Genomic DNA, 9,714 nt, shown 5'->3' with positions numbered 1-9,714 from the left:
AAAACTAAAAAAACCTAATATCAAAGAAACTAAAAATGGCCTAATATCAAGAAACACAACAAATTTTAATAAATTTAACTAAACTATTTATTCACAAATACAATACATAAAATTATTATAAATATAGGATAAATATAATTTTAAATGAATATAAAGAAATACAGTATATGTATAAATATTATTGCAGAGAAAATTACAACTCAGATTCTAAGCGTCGATTTCCAGTTTTCGAGAAACGGTCAGTTACATTTTCCACGCTTATTTTTACATCATGATGAATATTCACAAGAGCCAAGGCAATCGATCTCATAGTTGATCGAGTCATAGTTGACCTCAACCACGATTTTATGCGTCTCAAAGTAGAGAATGTTCTCTCACCATTCGCCACACTTATAGGTAATGTGGCTAGAAGTTTGAGTAAAACATGAATTGTTAAAAAAACTTCTATGTCGCAAAATGGTAATAATTTTATACTACAGTTGTAAGAAACATATGTTATGTTCTTATGCATACATCATAAGTTGATATTCTAATTTATTTTTGAAAGTAAATTGATTGCACTTAGCTGATGCATTAAAGAAAAAAATTACTTCTTTCATTACTCCAATCGCATTTCTAACCAATTCAACCGATAATGACTTACCAATTGATATATTAAAAATATGACTGAAACAGGGCAAATAAACAGCATAAACAGCTTCAGTTTGAACGGCCCCACAACTATCAGAAACATTCACAGAGCACCCATCTGTGGTTATGCCTACACAATACTTAGGATCTAAAGTTAATTGTTTTATAGTTTTTAATACAACTTAAGCTAAATTATAACCAGTTGTCTTATCTTCTTCTTCTTCTTCAATGCTACCGGTGGTATCTAGTTTCATTATTTCATTGTATAGATCTATATATTTTACAAAATCTTCTGGAATTTTATCTCCATGTAAATATCTAAATACAGTCATCTGAGAAATCTGAGCAATATCAGTAGTTTCGTCAAACATTTCATAATAAAAGTTGGTCTGCTTGATACGTGAAATAATTTCAGAAATTATTTCTTCACCACAACAATTAATAAGCTCATTCTGGCTTGCCTTACTTATGTAAGTTGCTCGAGATGAAGTCGTTTTCATTTGCTGCTCAAACTTTGTGTCTCCCGCACCTTCTATGCTACATCGCAATAATTCTTTGAAATTTCCCTTGTTTATAGGCTCTCTTCAGTTTCGTTAAACAATGGCCTATCGTCGCGATGGCCCCTAAAAGCAATAATTTGCTCTGCCAAGAAATATTGTGGTATCAATAATCGGACGATCTCGATTTTTTATAACCTTTTTATATCTTTCATTGGTATTTATATTAATGATATATAGTTGGGGATTTTCACAAAAATTCAAAAATTGTTTTGCTGCGGTTAAAGCAGAAATGTGATTGATAATCATCTGTAGCGTGAATATCAAGAATACAGTCTTTTCCAAAAGCTTAGCAAAATTAATCACCGGTTCTATAACTAGTTTTTTAACTTAAGTATTTGTATGATTATTTCCAATATTCAAAAATAATACACGATATTCACAAAAGTAACCTTTTTTTACGTCCGATAAAACGAGCCATTCGAACTGATCTAGGTGTTTCTGACTAGCATACCTTTTGACTTCTTTACCATTTTTACTTGAATAGAAAAAGGAAATTCATAATTTTTGGAGGGAGCCAAGGCAAAAGCAATTTCTTTGAGCAATTTCTTTTTCAAGATATCATCAATTTTGTGACATATAATTCCTGATATCAAGAGATAAATTCGGAATATTGTTGAAAATATTTTTATTTTTTTTCATTTTCAGCATCTAATTTCTGTGCAGATGCATGAGATGAATTAATTTGTTTAGTCAGCGTTTAAATCATCTTCAACCAAATCGTTAAAATCCATCTGCAAACTTTGAGATTTTTGAATACCAGGAGTAACTTCCACAATTGAGCTGCTTTTGTCATTTTCTATTTTTGAAATAGCTGAAATTGAAATAAAAAGTACACTTGATTTCATAAAAGCAGTACTTGCGGACAATTTTTAAAAATAAATCTAATTTTTTTATAAAATGAGCAGATTCAAATAAAATTTCTCTTTTTTGCCGCTATTGCAAGATTATGAAAAACGTTAGTGAAGTTATATAGATGATTATCAAAAAATGAGATTTTCTTTAATTGTCAAAAGTACTTAGTAAAAAAAGTAATTTTTTTTTTGCTTTTTTGCTTATGTCATGAAACAAATGCATTGAACAAATCGCGTTACTGTCAACAGACGATAACATCTATAAAATTCACCCGGTAAATAATTATATTTACGCATCAAAATGCGTAAAAAATTTTTATGTATCGGTAATCTCGGTAAATGAGGAAATAATCGCAAAAACATGTTAGGTTTAGCGCAGATCTAAGAAAAGAGGGAAAAAATTCGCGCGTATCATATCTGCATCAATTGTGACCACGTGACTGCTGATCGCGGCGAATGTTTACTCTATGAATTTTCATACTGGACAATGTTTGAAAGGAAAAATTTCGTGCTTATAAAAGACGTCAAGTCATTATGCATATTCAAATCAGGGCGAATTATTTTGAAATAAAAAATATTGAGACAGAAGTTCAGTAGAGTGCTACATGTAAATGAATAAGATAAAAATCTCATATATCTATTAAAATTTGTATTTTCGTCAGAAAGAATTACAAAAAAATAATTAAATAAAGAAATAGACGTCAAAATATATTTTATCTTCTTATAACGTACTTAAAGAATAAGAAAATCCACCACCGACACACTCATTTTTGGGCTACATTTTTCAGTAATCTGTTTAGTATGTAATATTCCTAACACAAGAAATATCGATTGAAGGAACCAATTTTGTTAGTCAATTTAGTTTAATAAGAATAGATATAACAGCTCCACGAGAGCTTGGGACAGTCAAAATCCCATTTTTTGATAATTTGATATGCGCAATATTATAACACTCCAGAGGACTATAACAATTTTTATCATACAATTCTCCCCTTTCCTTTTTTTCATATTTGCAAAAATTAAACTTCCATAAATTTCAGTCGCCATATTCAGAGCTCGCTTAAACACCTAATGACAAAAAAAAATTAGTAAATTTGCATATTGAATTCTACGATGACAGAGCATTTTTTGGTTTAATTTTGAGGTTTTTTAAATCCTAACGACATTGCTCAATTTTTATGCTACACTGATCTGACTGCAACACATTTTTTTTTTATCTCTGCCTCCCGGAACCAAAACTCCGATTAAGCATGAACACGGTTCCGGGAGGTGCCTTTGCTTCTAGCAGCCAGATGAGGGAAACGGCAGGCCTGGCCTCCATCACCCAGAAGAGACGGCCCCGCCGGAACTCAATCTTTTAGCTCAGGGGCTTGATAGTTCCTGCACTTCATCACCTCCCCCCACCCGCGCAAACATGAGCGAACGGCTGCTCCGTATGGAGCTATCCCTCCAGAATCCCAGTTCGCTAAACTTCCTCCCAGCCCACGGCTACTGTGCTTGATCAAACGATGCGTCCACCTTCCTTTCGCGGAAGCATCCCAATTGGCTTGCCAATCCCTGTAGACAGTTGCGTTGGGAACGTCCTTAGGTACACCCTGATAAACTTGCACACAAGCCGCCACCAGCTGCTGAAGTGGCGGCATCCCAGTTACCACCAGCACTGCCTCAGTCGAGACCGAGGCGTATGCCGACGCCACCTTAAGAGCCATACGGAGCTGTACTTCCTCCTACAGTCTTCTTTTACGCTCTACCCCATGGCTCTCCTCTACACTGGGGCGCCATAAAGAAGAATCTAAGTCGTTACATGCCCGTACAGCCTCCTCTTCGACGTACGGGGCCCTCCAAGTTCGATAGTAACCAAGTTCTTGACAATGTGCCCAGTTTTCTCAATCACCGCCTGGACGTAACGAGTAAATGACCGCCTATGGTCCAACCACACGCTAAGATACTTCGCGGCCTCTCGTGATTGGACCATCTCTCCCTCCATCGAAATCGGGAAGGGCAGCCGACTACACTACATTTTTTTTATTTTTATTATCGGTGTTGCGTAGAAATACCATTTCTAGGAGGAGCGTCGGACTCGCACGGGTTCGGCTAGATGTTACGACTGCACTACATTATAGTAATTGAAGTACACCAAAAGTGGTCAATAACTGCATAGGACTCAATCTGTATAAAAATGTGTTAATATATCTCTCAAATTACTTTTACAGGGATTTTCAGAAAGCTTTTATTAATTTCCTATACTACCGTACACTGTATTAATTCAATGGATTCATTGTTTTTACGGAATAACATTTAGTTTAATATTAATAGATTTTTAACCAAAAAATCAAAGCATTTTCGGATTGTAATATCACTTAGTATTGTGCAATATATTTTTTTTCTAAAATTTTGTTTATTTTGTTATATTGTATTTCTGGAATGAATTTAATTGTATTTATGTTATTTCACACCCTATCTTGTATTTACGTGACTTTTAAATTATCACTTACTCGCGTATACACACTCACACCTACACAACACATATTACACATAAATATCGTAAACTCTACGCAAACGTAAATGTAATGTGACAGCTAAATAAAGTTTTATATACGGTGATATTAATAATTTCAAACTCTGGTTTAAATTAATAATTTCTTAAAATCCTAAATATAAATTCTCTTAAAATTGTAAATATCATTAAATAGTAAAAATTCAACCATGGAGAGAAAATCCTTTCTATTTTAAGTTATCAGTTATGAGGAAAGGTGTCTGTAATTCCTCTGTTTTATTCCTTCCTCTGCTGTCACATTAACGAAACTGTTAAATGTTAACAGTTTGGTTAACTGTTAACCAAATTGTTGGCTCCTTTAGTCAACAGTAAATTTTAAAGTAAGGAAATCCAAAATACAATTGTAATTTTATTTTAAACTTTCCTACATTACACTAGATCTTTCCCCTGAGCTAAAATCTTTACGCTTATACTCGTATTATTGGCTAAAGAAGCCAAATAATGTGATAAAGATTAAAAGTGAATCATGTTTCTTTTCTACGTTCGATTCTTATTTAAAACGAACTACACAATTATTATCAAAAAACAACTTCTTATATCTGGGAGTTATGCAGCAAACCAAAAATTATTTGAAAATTTCTCCGAGAAGTTATATAAGTATTTCTCAAAGATATGCAAGGTTCCAGGTTCTTAAGCAGGATTTTCTTTAATTGTTTCACAGGCTTCATAATTTTAATTTTTTAATAAGTTTAACTGTGCTTCTTCTAAACGTTTTTGGCAATTTTTTTCAATGTAGAAAATCTAATTTGACAGCAAATATATTGATGTGATGTTACTTTTCATTACATTTTTTTTTTGTCTTCATTCATTTGACTGGTTTGATGCAGATCTCCAAGATTCCCTATCTAGTGCTAGTCGCTTCATTTCGGTATACCCCCTAGATCCTACATTCCTAAAAATTTGTTTTACATACTCCAAACTTTGCCAACCTGCAATTTTTTTTCCTTTTACCTGGCCCTCCAATATTAAAGCGACTATTCCAGGATGCCTTAATATGTGGCCTATAAGTATGTCTCTTCTTTCAACTATATTTTTCCAAATGCTTCTTTCTTCATCTATTTTCCGCAACACCTCTTCATTTGTCACTTCATCCACCCATCTGATTTTTGACATTCTCCTATAGCACCACATTTGAAAATCATCTAATCTTTTCTTCTCAGGTACTCCGATCGTCCGCGTTTCACTTGCATATAAAGCTACACTCCAAACGTATACTTTCCAAAATGTTGTCCTGATGTTTAAATTAACTTTTGATGTAAGCAAATTATATTTTTAAGTTATAGCTCGTTTTGCCTGTTTTATTCGGCATTTTATATTGCTCCTGCTTTGTACATCTTTAGTAATTCTACTTCCCAAATAACAAAATTCTTCTACTTCCATAATCTTTTCTCTTCCTATTTTTACATTAAGTGGTCCATCTTCGTTATTTCTACTACATATCATTACTTTCGTTTTGTTCTTGTTTATTTTCTTGCGATAGCTCTTGCGTAGGACTTTATCCATGCCGTTCATTGTTTCTTCTAAATCCTTTTTACTCTCAGCTAGAATTACTATATCATCAGCAAATCGTAGCATCTTTACCTTTTCATTTTGTACTGTTACTCCGGATCTAAATTGTTTTTTAATCTCAGTTAGTGAATTCTATATAGTGATTTGTAAGAGTTGTGACACCCTTCTGTCATATTCATTTACAATAATAAAATTTGTGGAAAACTTTTACATTTCTGGGTGCGTCAATGTACGTTTTATAACTTTGTTTAACAAATAAAATTAAAAAAAGGATCTTTCTTCCTTTCTTCCAATTGGTGAATATTATTTTCTTTGATAAGTATAGCAATAATTTTAACGACACAACATAATGATGCGAAAAATATATCAGTCTATGCGAAAAGTTAGTAATGTTAAATGAACTGTTTTTAATTGAAAAAACTCCCATGAACTGCTCATAAATTAAATTATTTCAATTAAACTGCAAGTGAACTGATAATATTTTACATAGGCTTGTGTGAACTATTATAATTTTAATCAGATAAGATTTTATCTTTTACGAAAATTTCCCTGTGTATTCTCTTGAATATTACACATATTTTAGCAAAAACTTTAATAATTTCGGTCTTTTTGTTTGCAGTAAATTTAGCTTTTTATTACTTACGTAGATATCCTGCAGTGAGAATGCTACATCATATTTTAATTTCAGTATTAAAAGTAAAAATGAATTTCTCTTAATTAAAACTTTAAACTTGACGCAAATTTTTAGCTTTTTAATAAGATTGCTGCTGTTAGTTTTATTAAGAACATCTAAATCTCACTTTATCTTCAGTAATTTTGTTGAGAACACCTTGCTTCCTTTTAAGTGTAAAAGCTTTTATTTTTTCCTACCTGTAATTGCTAGTAGAAAATCTTAAATGTATGAGTTAATCCCGTAACATTGTTCTTACATGTGTACATGTCTTCTTTGTATAGTTTTTACTATATAATCATACACACACTTTCGTAACAAATTTTCAAGTAATTATTTCTCATCTTTCAAGATTATCTTAATTTAATTAAAACTTTAATTAGGCAGGATCGTGTAAAAATTACTGTATCTCATAGTAGCATATTTTCTGTTTATATTCGTAATCAAGAGATTTCTTACTTAATAAATAATTACACTTAATTCTTAACTATTACTATGAACTGAAACCAAGTAAACTAATATAAATTGTAATCATGTACTAGTATTTATGAAACAGATTTGAATAATTATGTCAGTTGTGAGTGGTAGTTTAATTTTCACTATAATTAAGAAACAAATGCTTTTTGTGATTATAAACTCTTACTACTAAGAGTTTATGTTTAAATTATTGGATATTGTTTGAATTTGAATGATTACACTCGTTCATAAACTAAAAGATTATTCAATTAAAAAATCGTAAATTTATGCCAAGTCTAAAATATGGAATAGAAAATCGTATATTACGTGCCACTGATCTGTTTTAGTTATCACATTTTGAACAAGTCCGACCGCTAATAACGAATCTTCATTATGCGCCCCAAAAAAACCCCCAAAAATGTTCTTCTTCACTTTCTCCTCGTTTAGGTCATTTCGGCCGCACCCCCCGCCAATCCTACGGTAATATCCTTGATGGGCTTTATCAGGAGTCGTCTATCGCTCTCTGACTTTTTACATCTCATAGTAATAAGCCTGGCCTCGTTGGGATGCCACCGATGTAAATGCCTCGGTAGACACTTACATCGGTGATTTATACACCCAGCTTTTGCCTTCGCTGTAGGCCTCTTGAAGGCCTACATCCGAAGGCCTCAACGAAGGAGGACATCTTGAATGTCCTCCTTCGTTTCCCTCTGAACAAGCTAACCGAGCTCGTGGAAGCACGAACCCTGCGCCTAGTTCTAACTTTATTGAGCCAATTTCTGTGAATGTCTCAAAATTCGAGGCAAATTAACACATCATACTACCAAAAATGTTGCTCGCAAAAATGAAATTTAGTCCTGATTCCCTTATTGAACTCATACATCAGTTCATACACGACTTAGGTTAATTGTGGACTCCGGTCTGGTTTACAAGGGAGAGGCGAACAGATCTCCTATTTTCACACAGCTCCATCGCAGAGTCCCGCGTAACATTTACCTGATAAACTATCGCCGAGATGCCGCTACACCTAATGGCTGCATGGTAACCCATGCCTTCGGCAGTGCAATCGCCTTTCCGCCGACAGCTAATACAGTTTAATAATCACCACAATTCTAACCAACCGTGGCTCGCCACCAATATGACTACCTTCAACCAAACAACTGTTCAGGCGGTGCCTAGCCACCTGGGGTGCTACTCTACTAAATCCCCTCGGCCGTCCTGCGCAAAGCGAGGAAACGGAGGAAGCCATCTACAATTGACCAATCACTGCGAGTTTTCCAGTTGACTCGCAGATCAAAGAAGGAGTTTACTCTCTCAAGTTTCCAAACAACTCTGGTACGTTCAGCTTCGTATCGGGAACAGATATACAGGACATGGCCCACAGTATCATCGACGCTACAGTCCGAACACAAGCCGGAGTTAACCAAACAAAACTTAACCAAATATTCCTAATGGCACCATGTCCCGAAAGGAAGTGGGGGAAACTCCATCGGCATATAACTCGTTCGCAACTCCCTAACATTTGGAAAAATATCATGCGTGAATCGACCAGTAGAAGAATCGTTCCACCTAGCTTGTTAAGGGTCAAAACCTTGGTCTTCAATTTCTCGCCTACGCCCTGAAGTAAGAAGGCCTCCATTCTTGGAAATGTAACGCTTGCTACGTTCCGTCGGTAGAATGTCAATGGCTTTCGTGCCGTGACTACCTTTCGCGAGACAGTTCTGTAGCCATCGACAACAGCTAACAAAAGAAGACTCTGGGCTCGTAACAGAATATACCTATAACTTTGGAATTGTAAACGATGAGCCCAGACAGGCGCAGCGTGTCATTATGGCATTATGGCCTCACAGACTCCTTTGTAAAGAATACGCATGGCACGATAATTCAACCCCCAATCGGGATGGATGACACTACGGACGCCGAAAAAGGCGTCGATGGCCTTCGTCGCTACAAACTGGAGGTGCTCCTTGAATTGAAGTTTCTCGTCAAGGATAACACCCAGATACTTCTGACCGGTAACATACCTAATCGGAAGACCGTCCATTACAACCCGGAGATGATTAGTTGCAGCTAGACGTCCCTTCAAGAATATCATACTGGTTTTCCTACACTGAAAACCATGTAATGCTGAAGAGCCCACAACCTTAATACCTTGCATGCCTGTGTCGCTCTGAGCTCTATCTCAACACGCGAATTGCCCTCGACCAGCAGTAACCCATCTTCGGCATAATCCACGATGCGGCAGCCACTTGGCATCTGCAATCGCATGAGAGAATCGAACTTAACGATCCAGCCCAGTGGACCTAGAAAACTGCCCTACGGACAACCTTTAGTCAGAGTCTTTCCTACCTCTGAACTGCCGTCACGAAGGATGACAGTTCTGTCCCTGAAATAGCACGAGAGAGTCCTAATATCGTTTAGCGTGCACTCACGCTGCTGTAGTTGAAACAAGGCCGAAAGCCACTACAAGTTATTGAAAGC

The 9,714-nt window shown here is 35.2% G+C and overlaps 1 pseudogene; it reads right to left on the bottom strand.

Moving 5' to 3' along the window:
* Positions 1 to 503: 503 nt before the first annotated feature.
* Positions 504 to 9,391, bottom strand: LOC142317773 (52 kDa repressor of the inhibitor of the protein kinase-like; annotated as a pseudogene).
* Between the last annotated feature and the right edge of the window lie 323 nt (positions 9,392 to 9,714).

The sequence above is a fragment of the Lycorma delicatula genome, chromosome 1, assembly GCF_047948215.1.
Source record: "Lycorma delicatula isolate Av1 chromosome 1, ASM4794821v1, whole genome shotgun sequence".
Lineage (NCBI taxonomy): Eukaryota > Metazoa > Arthropoda > Insecta > Hemiptera > Fulgoridae > Lycorma > Lycorma delicatula.
The sequence above is the reverse complement of the archived record's forward strand: the minus strand, read 5'-3'. Positions and strand labels throughout refer to the sequence as shown.